Genomic DNA, 21,165 nt, shown 5'->3' on the forward strand with positions numbered 1-21,165 from the left:
AGTCAAAGCATAGACTTAGTTGGCTGATGATGCTGAAGAGACAAAATTGGGGTTCAGAACCTATGAAAGATTTGTGACCCAATGGAAAACTAATGATATGAATTAGGACATTGGAAGTCTCTACGGGTGTGTGTGTGTGTCTGTGTCTGTGTTTGTGTGTCTGTGTGTTAGGAAGGTTGATGCAACATCTACATTGAACCTTATAAAGAAGGAAAATGACTATGAAGTTGGTCTAGTGACTGAGGTGATCTTCCCCTCTCCTCCCTACCTAAGAATAGGAAATTCTCTTCTCAAGAAAATACAGTTGACCCTTGAACAATGTAGGGGTTAGAGACGCTGACCCCCTGTGCAGTCAAAAATCCACATATAACTTTATGGTCGGCCCTTCTTATCTGTGGTTCTGAATCTGAGGATTCAACCAACCACAGATCATGTAGTACTGTATTACTTATTGAAAAAAAAATCCATGGATAAGTGGATCTGTGCAGTTCAAACCCAGGTTGTTCAAAGGGCAACTGTAATGTCATTCAGATTCTCTACAACTTGTCATATCCCAAGTCTGGTATTCACTGAAGAACCACCAAGACTACCAAGAAAAGGAGAATTAGAATAAAAAACAAAACAGAATCAGAATCATAGATGACCTAAACATTAAAGTTCATACATATTTTGGTAAATATTATCAAGTTCAAGAAAATAGATGACAAGGTGGAGAATTTAACTTGACAACTAGAAAACATAAACTGATTGAAGTTGAACTGATAGAATTAAAAATTATATGAAATTTAAAACCCGGTAGTGGATTGGACACAGGTAAAGAGAGGTAAGTGGACTGGAAGATAGAGTAGTAACAATATTAAGACTAAAGCACGGGAAACAAAAAGAATAAAAAGTACACAAAAGCGCGTTTGAGACATACGGGCCACAGTAAACTTTTTTATCATATGTGTAAACTGGAATCCAAAGAAAAAAGGAGAGAGAGATTGGGATGAAAATAATATTTCAGAAATATTAACAGCTGAGAGTGCTCTAAAACTAAAAAGAATATATGGATCCATAAATTCAATAAGCACTAAAAACATGCAACAAGAACAAATACAAAGAAAACCACACGTAAGATCACCACAGTACAATTCATGAATAGCAAAGAAAACATGACATCTTAAAAGCAGCCCAAGGAAAAAGAGGTAGATTACTTTGAAAGGAACAATAGGATTAAGATTACAGCTTACTTCTGAGCAAAACTGACTGGATACTAATAAATAATGGAATAACATTTTTAAGTGCTAAAGAAAAGAACTGCCCATTGGGAATTCTAGAGGCAGAGAAAATGTTGTTTGGAAGGAAAGATGAAATAAGGAAATTTGCAGACACAATTTAGAAAATATTTTCTCATCAGAACTGAATTAAATTATAAAGGGAGACCAGCTGGCAGAAGGAAGATTATCACAGATGAAAATAAGGACTTTATAAAGAATTATGTATAACAGAAAGGATAAATAAGTGGATAAACCTAAATAAAATCTAACAACACAAAAGGGTAATAATAAAATATATCAAAAATGAGAATGCATTAAAACAAATGGAAGGGGAAAAAGTAGTAAAAGAAATTTAAAATCTCAGCATTGCTTGAGAAGCAGTAAAAGACCTAATAAGTCATGGTACATGTGTAACTGCTACTTATGTAAAAATAACAAGCTAATACAAGGGAAAATGGAATTTGAAGAAATCTCAAAGGAAGAAAGAAGAGCAAAAGGAACATAACAAGGTGGGACAAATAGTAAACAAGGAGTAAACGGTCTATAAGAAAATACATTAACTGTAAATACTCAAATTAAAGGACAAGGATTATTGAAACAAACAAAAAACCTAATTCTATGCCACTTACAAGAGACAAGAGTCAGATTGAAAATGAAAGGATTCAAAAATTATGTCATAACAACAATAAGTAAAATTGAAGATTTTTTAAGGTTAACATAGATTTGAAAGCAAAAAGTATCACTGTTGATAAGGCAGGATAATAAAATCCACTGTTACTTTACAAGGAATACATTATAAATCTAAACTTCAATGCAATATATGAAGGGAAATTCCAAAAAACTAAGTAGAAATAGAAACATCTAAATTACCTAGATCAGTAACATAGAACCACAACAATAAATCAGCAGATTAGAGAAGATCTGAATACCATCATTAAAAACTTTGGCCTAAATTTACATAAAACACTGCACCAACAATGATGGAATATATATATTACGCAGAAATTTTTAGGTGCACGTGGCACATTTATAAAATTGACTATATTCTGGTTATAAAACAAGACTTCGAATAAGCAAGAAATGTAAAACTATATAACCAATATTTTACCAAATACTTGGATATTAAAAACATACTTCTGCTCATTATGTAGGTCAAAGATAAAGTTGTAATGGGAATTAGAATTTTATTAATTGAATGATAATGAAAATATGCCATAACAAAACCTGTGGGTTGCAAATAAAGCTGTGGTCACAGAGAAGTTTATGTATTCAAATTATACTCTCTAAATGTAAAACGGAAAGGAATAAAGCAAGTTGAAGAGAACTTATCACCCTGAGGTAGGCAACTCCTGAACTGTACCTGGTGGGGAAGGCAGGGCAGAACTTCAGGAGGCCAGCTGAGAGCACGGTGAACACCTTGTCAGGAGCAGTCTCCAAGAAAGAGAATTTAATGTACAAAGGGATGACTAAAATATATTTAAGAGCTAGCACCCTGACCCCTCTTAAGAATGACTTATGTTGCTGGGGAAAAAATAAGAAGTGCTCGATGTAGAAGGTGAATAGCTTTATAATTCCCAGGAGAATCTTGGTACCAGGACCACACAATAAAGAACTTGGAGTCCCCATGGCTAATCCAGCAGAGAGAAAAGGAGAAACACAGATGCGAGAGAAAATAAAGGGAACTCTTGGTGCAATTTGGTGCTGCTGCAGGCCCAAGTCCAGGTATGTGCTCTCTATCTCCACATCTTAAATAAAAGCCACCATGTTCCTCAGTCTTTCAGGTACTTAGAATTTCTCTTTAGAACCTGAAAATGGGGTCAGGTTTCCTGTCTGCATTGCTAAGTACAAAATAGAGGCAGGATGTTTGAAATAGTTCTCCATCTGGCAGAGGAGGCCTTGAAGCTGTGAGCCACTCGCTGCAAACCAGCAGGACATGAAGGATTCTTGATCAGATCTGAAGCTACTGGGAGGCCTTTGAGGAGTTAAATCCCATAGTAAATACTGTACCTTCAATGGCCCCTTCTCCCTCTCTGTCCAGTCTTTCTCCACTCCCATGGGGACCCAAAGGGGTTAAATGAGCACTCTTTGACTTGTACTTGGTGGTCCCAGAACTTGACGTGGGCTTGGAGACTTCCATGAAATGTCTGCCTTCCATCTACTGGCTTGGGTTTCTTGGTCTCTCTGCTCCAGGCTAATCCCTTCAACCTGCTTTTTCCATTTCTGCTAGTAATCCCCCTCTCCAGACCTTCCTAATGCTCTTCTGGGGCGGGAGGAGACTTACTGAGGGCAATGTTTATTTCTAGAGGGAGAGGTGGCCACATGACTTCACAGTGGTCGTCCCGTTGATTATTCAGTTTCTGTCTAGATTAGTCGTGGGTGTTTGTGCACCCCAGCCTCACCCCCAGGAGGCTTTAGAACACTGTCCTTATCTCAGCACTGAACCTCTCTCTAGCCTCCTTCCCTCTCTCTCCTTACCCATCTTTACTCACAGACTCGCAGGCTCTCTGGACCTCTGAGGAGGATAAGCACTACACAGAACCTCTGCTACAGAACCAAACATATTGAAATGACTCTTTACGAAGATACTGAAACAACAGAAAAAGAATACATGACGATTGTTTCTCCTGAGGGTTCAGTTACCTAGGGGGCCTTTAGCAAACTTTGATTGATAAATCTAACCTTTCCTTCCTTGGCAATAGTTGATCACGCTGTGAGGAAAACAAGTTAGAGAATGGAAAAATAATATTTGGATTTCCACGAAATAATAAAGATGCAGGGACTATCTTTGACTTTTGCAAGGTGAGAAGAGAGTTTACATTTTGATTATTTGATGGCGGGAATCCCTTTTAAAACAGGGCCAGTCTGCATGATGCATTTAAAAATCAACCTTTTCAAATATAGCCATAACCCCCACAAGATTTCTTGATTTCTCTGGGTCAGATAAACCATCACATCTCACAGTGGTGCCCTGTACATGAAAGTGATAAACATAATCTGGAAGCACGGCAGTGGCTAAAACTATGGAGCTGGCAGCCATTCGCTGAAATGATTTTTTGCTTTTAATTCATTGCATAAAATGCTAATGTCCAAATTCAGGCAGGTAGATCTTACCAACCATCAAGAGCTTCAACCCTGCTAACAGCTAAGTATGCACTTTCAAACCTTACTTTGACTGCTCCAGAAACTTACTGGGTTTCTTTAATGCCTGTTACTATTTCCTTTGTGTCATTTTGTTTTTCTTTAAACACATAGCTGTGTGATCTTGGGGAAGTTATATTATTTCCTTGAGACTTGGTTGCCTTCTCTGTGAACATCTGGGTATAATTTTAGTATTGCTCAATAGAAGTTTTGGTGATAATGAAAATATTCTATATCTGTACCATGCATTACAGTATTCAATAGCTACATGGAGCTAATAAACATGTTTGAAATATGGCAAATGCAACTGAGGAACTGATTTTTTAATCTTATTTTTAAATTTGTTTAAATATAAATAATGCCACGTGGCTAGCATCTGTTGACAGTACAGATCTACATAATATTTTAAGTACACTCTCCACTCAAAAACTCTACCATTCATTAACTCAACCTAAATATTTTTGCCCTCTGACAAACAGAAAATAATTTATGCTTCCCTTGAAATTATCTGTCAAGACCTTTGTCAGTTTGGGGACATTATATTCTTAAAATTGACTTTGCTTTATGAAACTTTAATAATGTTGGAGTTTCCTGCCCTTGCTACCACCTTTGTGATGATGGGAAATATTGTGGATGATCAAAGACCATTTCAAGAGATCATGGAGAGAAATCTCCTTTTGGATTTAATTTCATTATGAGGATGTCAAAATGCTAAATTACTTAAAATAAAATCCATACCGTTTTTATGCTAAGTTATATTCTACCTGTAGCTGGAAAAATATGAAAAAGACTTTTAAAGAACTGCACATCTATTTTTGAAGCTGATTTGGCTGTTCAAGGCTTGCTAGCACTTTATCCATCTCAGTACTATTTCACTTAGTAAACAAATGCAGTTGCCATAATTGCTGCATATGTGTCTGTGTTCCCTTCTAGGCTATATGTTTTTGAAGTTAGAAACTATATTTATATCACAGCCCCTATGTATAGCACAATATCCATTGCTAATTCAGATTGTGTTTTAAGATATGAGACAAAATTTAAGATTTTTATTATAGTCATAAACATCTAGCAAACCAACCAGAAAGTAAAAGCTAATTTTCAATTGGTTGGCCAAGAACAAAAAAGAGAGGAATACCTAGTGCAAAATCACATCTCTAATATCTACTGTTGGATTTAGAGCACACACATGCTAAACTTATTTTAAAATATCTTCTTATCAAAGATTTGAGGTTGGACCTGAAAAGATATCAGAAGTGAAAATAGTCATGTGGTCTGACCAGCGTGGATCACACAAAGTAAGTGTATGCTATATATAAAGTAGATAAATTACGGGGTCCTACTGTATAGCACAGGCAACTATATTCAATACCTTGTAATAACCTATAATGGAAAAGGATCTGAAAAAGAAAGATATATATCTGAATCACTTGGCTGTACACCTGAAACACAACATTGTTAATCAACTAGACTTCAAGTAAAACAAAAGAAAACAAAAAAGTAAGTGTAAAGGGAAGTATAGTTTTATAAATTCACCTCTGATATCCAATGGACCAACTGAAAGACAACAGAAACTACAACTTTCTAGGAGACAGGACATGGCCAGCAAACTAGGCCGTCACCCTCGGTAACGGTCATACCTGCCAAGAAATATACAGACTAGCCTGCATTCATGAATACATAGGAATTCTTCATTTATCTGGCATTATTAGGCAATGAGGTATTGTATGTTAGGAGAAGTTTTTTTTAAATGACAAATTTAAGAGGAGTTATTTTAACCTTCACTCGGTAATTTTTTTCTAAAATTAAGAAATGTATCTACTGGTGTATCTAATGTTTCCTTGATAACTCGGGGTCATCAGTTCCATCAACTTTTGCATGAATAATGTGAATGGAAACAAGACCGGCATGCTTACTGAAACTGAAAATGACATGGCACTGGCTGGAGTAACTGATGAGAGAGCAAGAAAAAAACAAAAATGAAAACAAACCGTGATCAAGAAACAATCAGTCAAGTTCTGACTTTCTGTACTTAGTTTCAAAAAGAGATACCACAAATCCCAGCGAGAGACTCCAGCATCATTAGCTGTCTTTCCCCTTTGTTTCCACCTTCCTTTCCTTTTCCTTCTACCCTAGATTGTTCCAGGAAGTGTTTATAGCTCCTTGCAAGACAAATTCTAATACTTGCTTTCTCTCACACAAACTTCACAATATGTCCATGTGATAAATGGTGTGGAGGTAAAAGACAATTCATCACAGGGACATCTCCTATGAAAATAAAATTAGAAACCAGCTTCTAAACATGCAGAGAGAAGGGCGTGGTGTCAGGCACTAATTTCCTTGAGAATTCCTCTCCATTTCTAATAGATGTTCTTCTTTACCAAGATCCCTTTTTATTGGTGTCCTATTCCAGACTGCTCCACTCCGCCCATCCTCATTCTGTAAAATACATTCACACTCTTTTGTGACCCTACTTATTTGCCCATTAAATAATCAATCATAGAACTGTCGGAATTATTTACAGAGTGAAATTAAAATGCTGGAGTCACTTGGAGGGTTTAAGCAACTCCACCAGAAAATACTGGGCATGGATTTAAAAGAGGCTGCGTGGGACTTGCTCTTGTCCAAGTTCTTTCTCAAGAAGCATCTGAAATAAGCCTAAATTCAGAGTTAATCAGACTGGCCTGCTTTCTCAGGTGGACTGGAATTCATTGATCTTTCCCCTCAACTCCCTGATGTCAGTGGCACTTTCCAGAGAGGAGGTGGACTTCTCTGCCTACTGCAGAAGCGCAGTTCCCCCCGGGCCCACTCCCTGTCTGAATCCCACACTTGAGGCCAGATGCCAGCCTTCCCAGAACATTCGTGGTCTCCTTTCAGTTTTTGACCTGCTCAGATTGAGTCCCTATTGACTCTTCCTCAGCCTGAAACCTGATCTTCCACACCTTTCCCTGACCTCGATGCTTACCTTCCTACTTTAGGCCTCAGGTGCTTTAGCTATAAATTGATATATTTGCCCTTAATTCTAAAGTCTTCTTTCTAAAGCTCTACAATGTGTGGCTCCTTGAAAATGTTTCTCTTTGCTGGTTTTAATTTTGTAGAGAATTAAAACCCCAGCTACTCTAAAAGACAGTAAGTTACATTGGATAAGGAAAGTGTGCTTTTGTAGTTAGATTAACAGTGATGGAAGACGACTTAGTATGTTTTAAGATACTCATGATCCGTTCTCGTGAGAGTCGGGGGAAGAAGGGGAAGAGAGTTAATAAAATACCAAACGATTGTGACAAATTCAGTTCACCAAGATGTAGCTGATTAGTTACTACTTGAATAAGCCACACAAATCCAATTCAAGTTGTCCTTTATTTTTCTGAAGGGATCCCAGTGAACTGAGTCCCATGTTCAGTAACTCCACGTTCAATGGCTTAGTCTTTAAAAACTGTTATGTTACTGGAAGAAGAAATATTGTCCATCAGTCCTAATTGATGTTTAGTTGGTCATTGTGAGTATGCCGGCTGGGTCCATTGTTCACTACACATATGTAACTCCAGAGCTTCTTATACCCCAGAGAGGAGACATACTCTTGTGTGTCTAGGACAAGGGAAACATGTGTTGTTATTCAGAAACTGGAAGCTACAGCATGACAGGAAAGAATTGAAAAATCCTGGTCTTGGTCTACACATCACTTTACCTTGTTCGAATCTTGTTTCTGTGGCTTGCTTCATTGGAGTGTTTTCTCTCTCCTGGGACTGACATTGTGTGTTATATATCAGGCATGTAACATGTAGAAGTTTCAGAACCCAGAATCGTATAGATCAGTAAAAATTTATATATTGTAGTTTAAAATCTATTTAAAATAACACTGGGCATAATTCATATATTCCAAAAGTAGTTTGACCCTCTGCTCATGAGATTCTTTTTATGGTATGTCAAAGCAAATTTGGACTTCCATCCCCAATAAACTTTGAGGTTGGAGGGCACAAAAGCTTTTGCTCAGACCTAAATTCTGTCTGAAGAAAAAGGGTAACTATTATAAGCCCTTTCTAACCTCTCCAGGAGCAGAAATGATTTACAGCTATGGCATTGAACCATAATTTCTGATCTCATTTGAGAAGAGCTCAGTGAGAAACAGTGTCTTGATTTTTGTTTGTTGGTTCCCTGTTTTCTTGTCTTGCTTACCAACAATCCACTGTAATACATGAGTGCGTATGGCAGCAGGCTGAGTGTTCCCTAGAGCTCATTAAATGAACTTTTTTTCCTAAAATGACTTTTGTCTCCTTGTTTTCAGCCCCTCTTCTTTCCTCTGCCCTTTACTATAACCAGAGCTCAGCAAAAGCTGACTGGCTTTGTGCAGACCCTACTTAGGGTAGTCTTTTCTTCATTATTTTATTCATGGCCCCTCCGTTTCATTGTTTGCCTTCTCGAAATGTGTTGAAATCTTTCTGTGGTTGATGACTTCCACAATGTCTTGGCTTTTATTGGTTGATTGATTTTGGTATTTCTACAGTTTTATTTAAACATGGTTTCAGGAGGACCAGAAAGTAAATATATTTCCTAGTCTGCCATCTTGAGCTGAAAATCCCTGTGGATTTTAGCATCCAGTGTTCCCATGGGGAAAAAACCCAACCTTGGCATTAATAGATGTACACTAAAGATTTCAGCTTTTCTTGAGCAATCACTAAGGATTTAATATGCGGTCATTTCTAATGGGAAAATAATAACTATCTCATGGCGTTGATTTGAGGATTAAATTAGATAATGGACAAGAAAATGCTTTGTAAGGTTTAAAAATCTATAAAAATGTTTTTTGTTATTATTTGATTTGTTGCTATTTCAACTTTAGCTGACAGTTGTTTATGAACTTGCTTATGTGAGAAAATGCCTTCTGGTTTATTGTTTTGAAAGCCAGATTATATTTTTCAATCGCTCAATGGAAATGGCATCATTTGTGAAGTTTAAGGGTGAAGGCATAAATGTTTCTTGACATTTGAATCAACTATTGGTCTTCTGGGGCTTGTCCTTATTCTCCTGCAGTCTCTAATCAACATGGCATCCAGAGAGATCCTGTTAAAACATAAGTCAGATCATGTCACTCAAGTCTCTTCAATGGCTCCTTCACAGGAAAAGCAAAGTCCTCAAAGTGCCTCCACAGCCCTAGAAATCTGGGCTTCTGTTTCCTCTCTGACTGTTTCCTTTTCGTCTCCACTTTGCTCCCTCTGTTTTCCACACACTGACATCCTTCCTGCTCCTTGGATACTCCAAGCCCACTCTTGCCTCATTGCCTTTCCATCTGACTGTTCCCTCTGCTTGTACTATTCACTTGCAGATATGCACCTTGCTCCCTCTCACAACCTTAGGTTCCCTCTTAAATTTTATCTTCCGCAGAAAGCCCTCAGTGATCACTTAGTTTCAGATCGCAGCCTCCTCCTACCAGCTAACAATCTCCATCTCCCTTCCATTCTTGCTGTTTTTCTCCAGCACTTACCTGATATACTAGTTATTCTACCCATTCATTTATTCAATTTTTATTTACGTATTTACACTTACGATTTTATATTTGCTTCTTTACTTTTGTCTCTCCCCTCAGCTCGAGAGAGGCTATATTCATCTGTGGTAATTACTGCTGTGTTTCCTGAACATGCCTATAAAACATACTGAAGAAGGGTGCCTGAAATTTGGTAAGGGATCCATCAATTTTCTTGGCTGAATGGAGAAATATGTTCATAAATTAATGAACAAATCTCTGGGGTTTCTGAATTAAGGACTAATGGGAAGAGGAAGGCAAATGGTTGGGACAGGGTACTGCAAGAAGTAGTATTTGGAGTACTCTGATAGCTATCCTAATAGATAACATTTTGTTCATTAAAATAGTTTTAATGAGAGAGCTGGGAACTAGGGACACACAGCATCAAGGTTTTATAATGCATTCCGCAGAGTTCTTTTTAAGTGTGTTCAAATATCATTGAAAATATATGCATGCATATAAACCTCTGTTACTTTATTTAGTGCTTTACAAGAGCCCCTCAAGGATGGGGTAGTAGAAACTATCAGTATCCTTCCTTTATGATGAGCTTAATTTACTCAAAATTACATCAAAATTTATTAGTAAGTGTGAAACTAGACTTAGTTATTTAGTAGACCCTCCCTAGAAACCTATGACTTTAATAAAACCAACAAAAATGTGTTCAGTTTCCAATGATACACACACTACAGACTCAATTATGTGTCATCCATTTTAATGAAGGGAAGAAGTGATTTAACAAACACAGAGCAAACAGAATATGAAGTTTTGTCCTCCATTAATATTAGTAACGGATAAAGTGGGCTCCAATGCCTTCAAGATAGCTTGAGACCATCATCTCTGTGTCATGGGCAGGGGGATGCTCGGCCAGGATGTCTTTCTCTGTCACTGAGAAAAATGTCCATAATATATAATGATACCTACTGAAACTGATATGGGGCATTTGGGTAATAAGGAATCCATTAGCATATTTTTCCGGAAGCCTTGACTACAAAATGAAGACAGTAGATTTGGACACTTTCAGCCATGAAGAAGTTGTTTGGATATTCATCTTTATGCCTAATGAAGTAAGCTTATTTCATCTCTGCAGCTTCCCATATACCATTTTCCCACCTCTGTTTTATGTTTGGAAAGACTTTTAGAAATTGAAAGTCAAGTTAAAAAGTGAGTGACGGGCTTCCCTGGTGGCTCAGTGGTTGAGAGTCCGCCTGCCGATGCAAGGGACACGGGTTCGTGCCCCGGTCCGGGAAGATCCCACATGCCGCGGAGCGGCTAGGCCCGTGAGCCATGGCCACTGAGCCTGCGCGTGCAGAGCCTGTACTCCGCAACGGGAGAGGCCACAGCAGTGAGAGGCCCGTGTACCACAAAAAAAAAAAGAAAAAGAAAAACAAGTGAGTGACAACTTAAATGATATATGGAATATTTTGCTGACTTACAAGAGCATGCAGAATTAAATATGACCCAGTTGAAATGTTAATTTTATTTTAATGTGTATATTGGAGTGGAGTCTTAAAGGTGCCAGAAAACAAGCATTCACCCATCCTGTTTGGAACTGCAGCACACAGACACCTTCAGTTACCAGTTCTGTTCATTCCACAGAATCATCTTGGGAAAACATACTGTTTTTTATGTATCTGGTATATAAATTAGTTTGAAGAATTTCCCAAATACCTGTTAATATGTAGTTCTCCAATTCCAATCTTGCCACGTCCTGTACCAGTGACACAGCACATAGGAGTGTTATTTCTCTTTCTTTCTCTGGGTTGTTGAGAACCCAACAAAAGAACAATGGAATGGCATCAAAGAGATCAGGGTTCTTGACTCAGATTTACCATAAAATAACAGTGTCCTCTTGGGAAAATTATAGTTATTCTAGGCCCCTTTCCTTTTCTTTACTTTGACAGAGCTGTACTAGATGACCCCAAGTAACACTGCACTCTTTGCAGTAGTAGCTTAGACGTTATTGGTTTTCTGAAACAAATGAAGACAATGACACAGGAAACTGTGCAACATCTCTGTAACTATGTTTTCTTAGAGTTGCCTCCATTTTACAGATGATAAGATGGCTGAGCACAGAAGTAGATGTTTTGACCAGAGGTTCCAGAGTAGATGGAACTGAACCACAAGTTTCCTTCTTTCCTGAAGCTCATTTAGCCAAAACATAGGCTTCTGAATATTAAGCTGTAAAGCATATTATCGGTATGCTTTAAAAGAAGCGGTTCTTCTAGGATTTCTAATTAATAGCAGGCGGTTTTGAAATTCTTGAAAGATCATCTGATTTTGTAAGATTTACAGCTCTATTTTCCTGTCAAGCAAGTTGTATTAGTGCCAGACAATCATCTGAGCTTCTGGATGCTTCTTTGAACCTCTTGAATTTTTCTTCTTGCTATCTGAAATTCATGCCGATAAGCCTTTTTGTAGAGAGTATGTACAGACTTGTCTATTTTCATATAAGAAAGCGATGCAGTGAGCCAGGTTGGGCGTTAAGCCCTCATTCTCAGAGTGGTATTGAGCTCCTGGTGAAATATTATCATCATTTCCTCAGAATAGAAAAGCAGTTATCTCAAGTTTTTAATGCCATTAACTATTTATACATTTATATATAATACATATATTTATTGTACCTACAAGGTGTGCTCTCTTTGGGAAGTACAAAGCTATTTAAGACATAGGTTGTTCATTTTTTTTGTTTTCCCACAAATACTGTGACCCTTTGAGCAGGAAGGTCTATATTTTACTAACATCTAGAACAAGCAGCTAACACAGTGTCTAAGATATAGTCAATAGATATGAAATAGATAAATGAACACATTTTTAAGGAAGGGCCAGGACACGAACAAATAGAAAATTTTCATTTTCAGTCACAAAGCCACAACAGACATAAAAATGATACAGACAACAAGTGCTACAATCATTCAAAGAAGGCATAGAATTGATACAACAAGGATCTCCTCTATGGCACAGGGAACTATACTTAATATTTTGTAATAACTTATAAGGGAAAAGAATCTGAAAACGGAACCACTGTGCTGTACACCTGAAACTGACACGACATTGTAAATCAACTATACTTCAATTAAAATCAAACAAACAGACAACAACAACAAAAAAAACCCAAAGAGGTCATAGAAGTTCTTATGAGATTCTAGAAGAGAAGAGAAGCCAAATGAGGACGGGAGAGAAGGCTTTTGAATCAGTTCAGAGGAGAAGTCACAGAGGAACTAGTCTTTGACCTGAATTTGAGATTAAGATTAAGGTGAATTAATCTGAATTAATTAAGGTTGCAACACAGGGATATTACAGATGAAGGTAATCACATAAACTTACTATACTGAAACTTGCAGAGGTTATGAGTGTTGTTCAAGATCCCAAAGCAAGTGCATTGTGGAATCAGAATTTTAAGTGAGGCCTAATGAACTAAAAACAAAGAAACACAGAAACAAGCCCTTCCTGTGACACCACGTTGCCTTTGAAGTCGTTTTTTTGGTTGGTTGGTAGAAACTGGTTCCAATGTTTCTTGCAGGAATGACTAGTTCTGTCCCCCTGCGGCCCCCCAGCCCCGAGTTGATCCTCAAAGTTTCCTTTAGAATGGTCTTGCTAAAATGCAGACATGCGAGTATTCATGACGCCTGTGTCCAATCATTTCTCCTGCCATTGCCTAGTTCACTTCTGGATTATATGAACAATTCACTGTCTTCATTTATGCTTTTCCCTCCTCCAAGAATTCCTTTCTTCCTATGGGGTACCTGGGAAACCCACTTCATTTTTCAAAACTCAATTTACATATTATGTCTTTTGTGCAGTCTTCTTTTTAGTGTTGTGATCACATGCTCCTTTCTGCTACCCTTGCACTTCTGCATGCCTGATTGCTGCACTCGCTACACTGTATTGTGATTGTATTTTTTACATATCTCTGTGTTCTCCTGGGCAACACTCCTTGGGGCCAGGGACTACCTTTTTTCATCTATTGATGTTGCCTTAGCATGTTAATTGTTGTGTAGTAGTTAGTTGTAAAAATGAGATTTGAATAAATAAACAATTGTTATGTACATATTGCTTATTATCACTTTACAGATATAACAGGAAAAAGTATTAATGTTGGTGCTGACAGTTCACTTCTAGTAAATGGTGGTGGTACTTGACTCTACTTATAATATTTTTCCCACTATTTTATATCTTTCTACCTGATAGCTCTTCTTTATTTCCATCTATGTTTCTTTATTACTAAAGTAAGAAAAACAGGTATGAGGGTAGGGCTAGGCCATACGTGGCTGGAATAGTAAAGAAATTGTGTGGGGTTTTCGTGAGAAAATCCTGAAGCATACAGGTCTGCCTGTTCCCTTTGAGGTATGTGGAGGGGTCTGCTTCTAAAGAGTTGTATTAGCAACTAATCAAGATGTTTTTGCACAAGGCTCCTGATTAGCTGTTGGTATACTAAGAGTGAATCAGAGTTAGCATAGTTTCTGATTTCTTTTACATTGTCAATGTGGATGATCATTTTTTACTCCTGGGGGTGGTGGTGGTGAGGAGTGAGGGAATGTTCCTTTCCTGCTGCTGATGTTTCAGTCCTGTCAAGAGAGCTCTTAGGGTCATTTCAGCCCTGCTTCTTTACTGACTCTGCCCCAGGGTGATCAAGTGACTTCTATAGAAAGCTTGAAAAGAATTAAGTGAGCATGCTTGCCTTGACTAATTCTGTTCTCTCCCTTGAGAGTCTGAGTGAGTGTCTTCTGTTTGTCTCATTCTGTGTATTACTAGTTAGTAAATCTGCCCAATTCTGGGGTTCTGTTATGTGATCATTTCGTTGAAACTGGATTCTCAAGCCAGGGCTATCAAGAGTAACAGGAATATTTGGCCCTCCATCTTTTCACTTTTATCTTGTTTCCTAATTTATTCCAAACCAAATGGAATTAAGGCATTGTACTTGCTGGAAGGTAATTAAAAGACCCTAACACTTGGTGCATTACCTGGGAACACTGAGAAATAAAAAGAAAGGAGCAGACATCTTAGAGAGCAAACTGTCCTTGTGGAAGATATTTTGTTACTGCCAAGGAAGGTAGTCTAGTGCCTTGGTTTTTAATGTATGGTGGGATGTTGAGACCTTTGACTGTTTGAAAATATTTAGGTTTGTGCAGTAAACTGCTGAAGCCTAGAAAAGGTTTAGTGCATGCTGTGTAAGTGTCCCGTGCTTGCTGGGAGACTAATAAACTTGGAGGCTTAACACAAGAGAAATTTACTATCTCACAGTTGTAGAGGCCAGAAGTGTGATATCAAGGTGTCAGCAAGGCTGCTCTCCCTACAGATGCTCTAGGGGAGATTCTATCCCTTGCCTCTTTCAGCTTCTGGTGGTTGCCCTCTTCCTTGGCTTGAAGCCACATCACTCAGTTTTTGTCTCTGTCTTCACATCACCCCCTTCCTGTGTCTGTATCTTCTCTTTTGTCTGTCTCAAATGTCCCTCTGCCCTTCTTGTATAATAAGGACAATTGTCATTATATTTAGGACACATCCAGATAATATAGGATGGAAATCCCATCTCAAGATCCTAAATGACATTTGCAAAATTTTTTTTTTTCAAATGAGGTAACAGTCAAGGATTAGGACATGGATATATCCTTTTGGGGGCCACCATCCAACCAGCCGTAAGACACTTTGATTTTGGCTGATGGCTGCAGCTTATGGTGTGGGAGAGTGGCGGTTTCTTTCGAGCCACTTAAGTAAAGGTCTGACATAAAGAAAAGGGGCATTAGGGAGTTGCAGGTGACTGAGCAATACCTGGAGCGGAATGAATAAGGCACCTGAAGGGTCTTTAGTATACAGAGACCTTTACCTGGCACTTGACTTGAGAGTGTGCAGGAGTTTACAGGGCAGGAAAGTCTCGGGCAGCCGTCCACCTTGCCTTACTCTTCAGGTACAGTTTTTCCCAAGCAGGCTTGACTGAGACAAAGACTCAGTTGTAAGGAAAACATGTCTTGTAGAACTTGTCGGCATTGACACATATGGTCTACCGTAGGCTGAAGTGACTCCCTTTACATGTGGGCCCAAGCTGACACTGGATTTGTCAATTATGCTGGAGAAAGAAATGTTCTCTTAAAGGCAGCCGCCTTTGGTCTATGCAATTCCATAGCAGGAGGCAGTGAAAATGGCCATGGCGGCATAGGACTGTCAGATCTACGCATCAGAACTGGAGGTGTAATGTCACTTGACAGAACCCGTAATCAGTTCAGTACTGCAGTGTGAACCACAAGGTCATCAAAGAGGAAGGATAACTCAAGAGTCCATGTGTGACAGATGCTCAGGGCTGTGCACTGCACGTGGCAAATTCATAGTGACAAATCAACGTCAGGCTTCAAAGATTCCTCCTGGTTCGAAGTTTGCAGGTCAGAAATTTCAGTGAAATGGCATAGACTAATGGACATCCTAGTGAGGCTAGAACAAAAGAGACTTTATCTTTCTCTCAAATGCCATTGAGTTTCTGCTTTGTTCTTTGGTCAAATTCTGTACTGGATTCTGGGCACAAAAATGTGCCTAGTTTCTGTCTTCTAGGAGTGGGGCATTGGCTTGCTTTTGAGATTGTTTTTAAATTGTGGGGATAGTGCTGTAAAATCAAATTGTATCTTAGTAACTCTTTAGACTCTTTAAAACACGGTTCATGAGAAACTTGATAAACTGATAAAACAGCCAAGGCCCTGAGAGACCCACACCCGTGTCAGTGACAGAAGTCCAAGCTACAGATACTGAAGGAGCCCTCAGTCGCATTCAGGAAATGAAAGCCCTGTGACTGAGAATGAACCAAATGTACAGCTGGGAGGATGGTTTATGGACATTTAGGACTTTGGATTTTTAACCCACAGTAACAAGGAAACTTGATTTCAAAATTGGGCTTTAATACTTCGGGACCTTAATTCATAAGAGCGTTTAATGTGTGCCCTTTTAATTTCTCTGTGAAGAATTTGATACTGGTGGAGGTGTACTTTCAAATTTGCAACATTTCTATGATTTCTGAATTGTATTACTGGATGCTTTTATGTATTTAATCTTAGTTTGTCATTTAACCTCATCAACTTTCTATGGTTAGCTGTGCTGTGGATGGCTGGTAAACAAAAAGTTGTTTCTGATCATTGGATATGAGTAGCCCTGGAGTTAATTTAAATTAAAGCAATTTCTCACCCATATCAGAGACTTCTGGGATGAAACTCTAAGTCAACCACCAGTAGTTCCCAGAGGCCACTAAAATGAGTAACCCCATAAAAGTGTGAGCAGGACTGTCCTGATAAAGGTCTTTTCTTTGTCCTGAAGGGAGAGCCATATTCCGTTAATTACAGGCTTAAAGGCATAGTTGAGTGGGTTAAGAGATTGAAAAAAACAGGGAAACATTAGTGAAACAGGGAAGCATTAGTGACAATTTCCCTTCTCGTTCCTAATGGTACCAGCATGTGAAGGGAATTTGAGTAGTATAACTTTTAACCTCCCTGCTCTTATATTCACTGACACTGGCTAGGTGAGGTGACCTACTTGACTGGCAAAGTTGGGAAGAATAACTGGCCATGCTTTGCTAAGCTCTTCTTTCCTTCATCTTGGGAGTGAGTCTGGTGATAGAGAGACAAAAGTTCTCTGCTCCATTGTGGACATGCCCCTTTCACATGGGTTTGCCTGGAACCAACTTGCTGCAACAAAGTGGGTAAGTCTGGATAATTCTAGAATTCACTTGACAGACTCACTTGGCTGTCTCATGAAACCCCATTTTCCAACATGGGCTCTAAAAGTAAAAAGTGACATAATGTGTGGGCTCCAGTGCAAAATGAAAATATAGTGCCTCTTGTTCAAACTGCAAAGAAAAAGTGTTGTTGAAAGTATTTGCACTGGGGTGCATAGTATCCTCCCCAAATTCACGTTCACCTGGAACCTGTGAATGTGCCCAAGTAAATTCTTTTTTCAGATAGAATCGAGATAAGATGACATCATACTAGATTAGGGTGAGCCCTAAATGGGTTCTATGGGTTGTTCTCTCTTCTCTTTTTCATATATGTCATCTTTTTCAGCAGAAGTGTTTGGCTAATATTGGGAAGTAACACGAGTAAGAAAGGATATGATAAGATTCCTTGGACATTCTTGTTTTTTAGAAAACAACTGCTTTCTTTCTGAACTTACTTCAAGCTGGAAGTAAGTTCAGATTCAAATGGAAAGCATGGCCTCCTGGAGCTGTTAACACCTTCATTTAGTCTTGGATGTGAGCAGTAGCAAGAATTCTGGTGGAACTCAGTAAAACTCCAAATGGGTACCAAATAAGCGTGTCATGGAAAGCACACCATAAGCAGGGTGAAAACTAGTTGTGAATGGGGCCGCAGGAATGGTGGCAGACACACATATTGCACATGTCTTCTCTGCTCATGCGTATATTTTATTGTCCTATAAATTTTACTTACAGAACGTAAGTTCAAAGATAGAATCATTAAGAATTTCAAGACAGCAATAGCACAGCATGAAACCAAGCAAGCGTGGGGCCCTTCTGAGCATGGTTCATGCGGGACTTGATTGACTGGTAAAAGAGCCAAGGCTCTGGGATACCCACACCATGTCAGTGACAGAAGTCCAAGCTACAGATATTGAAGCAGCCCTCACTGCCACTCAGGCACAGAAAGGCCTGTCACTGAGAATTAACCAAAATGTAAATTTAGGAGGATAATTTATGGACTTTTAGGACTTTGGATTTATAACCCACAATAACAAGAAAACTTCATTTCAAAAGAGAGTGTGAGGTCTTCATGTTTGCTTTGGTTGTTGAGGGTCCTTTGTGGTTACATATCAATTTTGGAGTCGTTTCTTCTATTTCTGCAAAAATAGGGGATTTTGATAGGCATTGCATTAAATCTGTAGATAGCTTTGTATAATATGGACATTTTAACAATAGTTCATGAACATAGGATGTCTTTCCATTTATTTATGTCTTCCTTAATTTCTTTCAATAACGCTGTAGTTTTGTTTTGTTTCTGTGGTACACGGGCCTCTCACTGTTGTGGCCTCTCCCGTTGTGGAGCACAGACTCCATACGCGCAGACTCAGTGACCATGGCTCACGGGCCCAGCCGCTCCGCAGCATGTGGGATCTTCCTGGACCAGGGCACAAACCTGCGTCCCCTGCATCGGCAGGCTGACTCTCAACAACTGCACCACCAGGGAAGCCCCCCATTCATTGTTTTTAATTGCAAACAGATAATAAGCAAAGTGAAAGGAACTTCTTCCACCAAAGTAAAGGCCAAAGTTCAAAAAGTCAAATTAATATGGGGTTTGTTACTATTCTAAATAGTAAGGAACAATGGCAAGAAATGTCACAGTGTTGGTTGCTATTAACATCTTTTCATTTTCCATTACAGTTGTTTATATTATCTTCATGGGATATCACTGAAGTTATCAAGTTATCTTAATAATCAAATTAAAAAACAAAATCCCTTGAAATGCCAATACAAAGAAAAATGAGTCAGAACATGAAAAAATGTTTTAGACAAGTTGACAGCATGTATTCTTTGTTCATATCTCTTTTTGAGAGAAGTTCCATCTTATTCACACCCACATGTACAATAGACTGAATAAAATACAACCCCATCACTCAATGGTGATAAAAAAAGGAAAGTCAAGCTGGTTCCAGAAAATTCCTCTATTTATTCCTAGTATCTGGTTGCATCTGGCAAAAAAGAGCATTTTGAAATATTCTCTAAATTTTTGTATTTTATTTTATAATAATTTGCTTATTTATCTCAATTTAAATATTTAAAACACATGAGAAATATTTTAACGTTTGGCATTTGACTATTCCTGTCTATTTCCTTAATGTTTCCTTTGCGTCCTATGATGATCTTTTGGGATAGACAGCACACACCACTCTCATACTCCCCAGACTCTACAGCCCCATACACGTGCAAAATAGCTTGTGGGTCTGCGTTAACATACTCTTGGTTGAGGCAGGAAGGCTGTAGAGTACATAGTTTTTATACCTGAACATTTTAAGTGTTTTTGGAAAGTAACCCTAGTTTGAGTGCAATTTCCATCGATTTATCAAATGCATCTCAGGTATACCTAGGTATGTCCAGTAAAATGGTAAGGCTATATTACTGGGAGACTATTTACATGAGCAAGTGGAAAGACATCCGTGAAAGAATATATTATAACCAAGAGTCACATATAATATGTCAATCAAATAGAATGTAGATCCCAGAAACATATCCACACATATAAGGACAATTGATTATTCAACAGAGCTGCAAAGCCAATTTCGAGGAGAAAGGATAGTCTTCTTGACCAATGGTGCCAGAAGCATATAGCACACGGATACTGTGCATGGATAGCCATATCAAAAGTATGACCTTTGATCCCTACTTCACACCACATGAAGAATTAACTAAATGTAGATCAAAACATAAATCTCTAAAACGTGGACAAAATCCTTTTGACCTTGAGTTAAGCAAAGATTTCCTAGAGATGACACCAAAAACAAGATCCATAAAAGAAAAAAAGTGATAAATTGGGTTTCATCTTTGGAAGCCATTATTAATAAAAGAAAAGCCACAGGTTGGAAGAAAATATTTACAAATTATATACCTGAAAAGACTTGTGTCTCTAACACGTATAGAACTCTCAAAACTCAGTAATTAGAAATTTTTTTTTAAATTAACAACATGGGTAAAAATATTTAAAAAGAGATCCTGCCAAGGAGGTGTACGGATGCAAATAAGCACATGAAGTTGCTCAATGTAATCAATTATTAGCTAAATGAAAATGAAAGCCCCAGGAGATACCACTACACACGTATTGAATGGCTAAAATTAGAAAAGTCCAACCACACCAAGTATTGGTGAGGCAGTGTAGGAACTGCAAGTCTTTTACACTGCTAGTGGGAAGGAAAATGGTACAGTCACTTCAGTCAACAGTTTGGCTGTTTCCTTATAAGTCGAACATACACCTGCGGTATGATCCAGGCTTTCTGCACCTAGATATTTATGCAAGAAAAATCAAAGCATATGTTCATACAAAGACTTGTACATGGATCGTCACAGCATCTTTATTTTTAATAGAATTGTAACAACCTCGAGCACCCATCAACAGGCAAATGAATAAACATACTGTGGTATACTCATACAGTGAAACACTACTCAGCAAAGTGATTGACTATTGATACCCACAAAAATACGAATTACTCTCAAAAACATTACATTGTGTGAAAGAAACTAGATAAAAGAGTCCTCACTGTGTGAATCCATTTATGTAA

The 21,165-nt window shown here is 38.3% G+C and overlaps 1 long non-coding RNA gene across 1 annotated transcript; it reads left to right on the forward strand.

Moving 5' to 3' along the window:
• The first annotated feature begins 945 nt into the window (after positions 1-945).
• LOC125965105 (uncharacterized) lies at positions 946-19,709 on the forward strand. Its single transcript, XR_007478617.1, has 3 exons — positions 946-2,981; positions 9,976-11,300; positions 17,405-19,709. It is a non-coding gene; the product is annotated as an uncharacterized LOC125965105 (long non-coding RNA).
• Positions 19,710-21,165: the final 1,456 nt, after the last annotated feature.

The sequence above is a fragment of the Orcinus orca genome, chromosome 1, assembly GCF_937001465.1.
Source record: "Orcinus orca chromosome 1, mOrcOrc1.1, whole genome shotgun sequence".
Classification (NCBI taxonomy): domain Eukaryota; kingdom Metazoa; phylum Chordata; class Mammalia; order Artiodactyla; family Delphinidae; genus Orcinus; species Orcinus orca.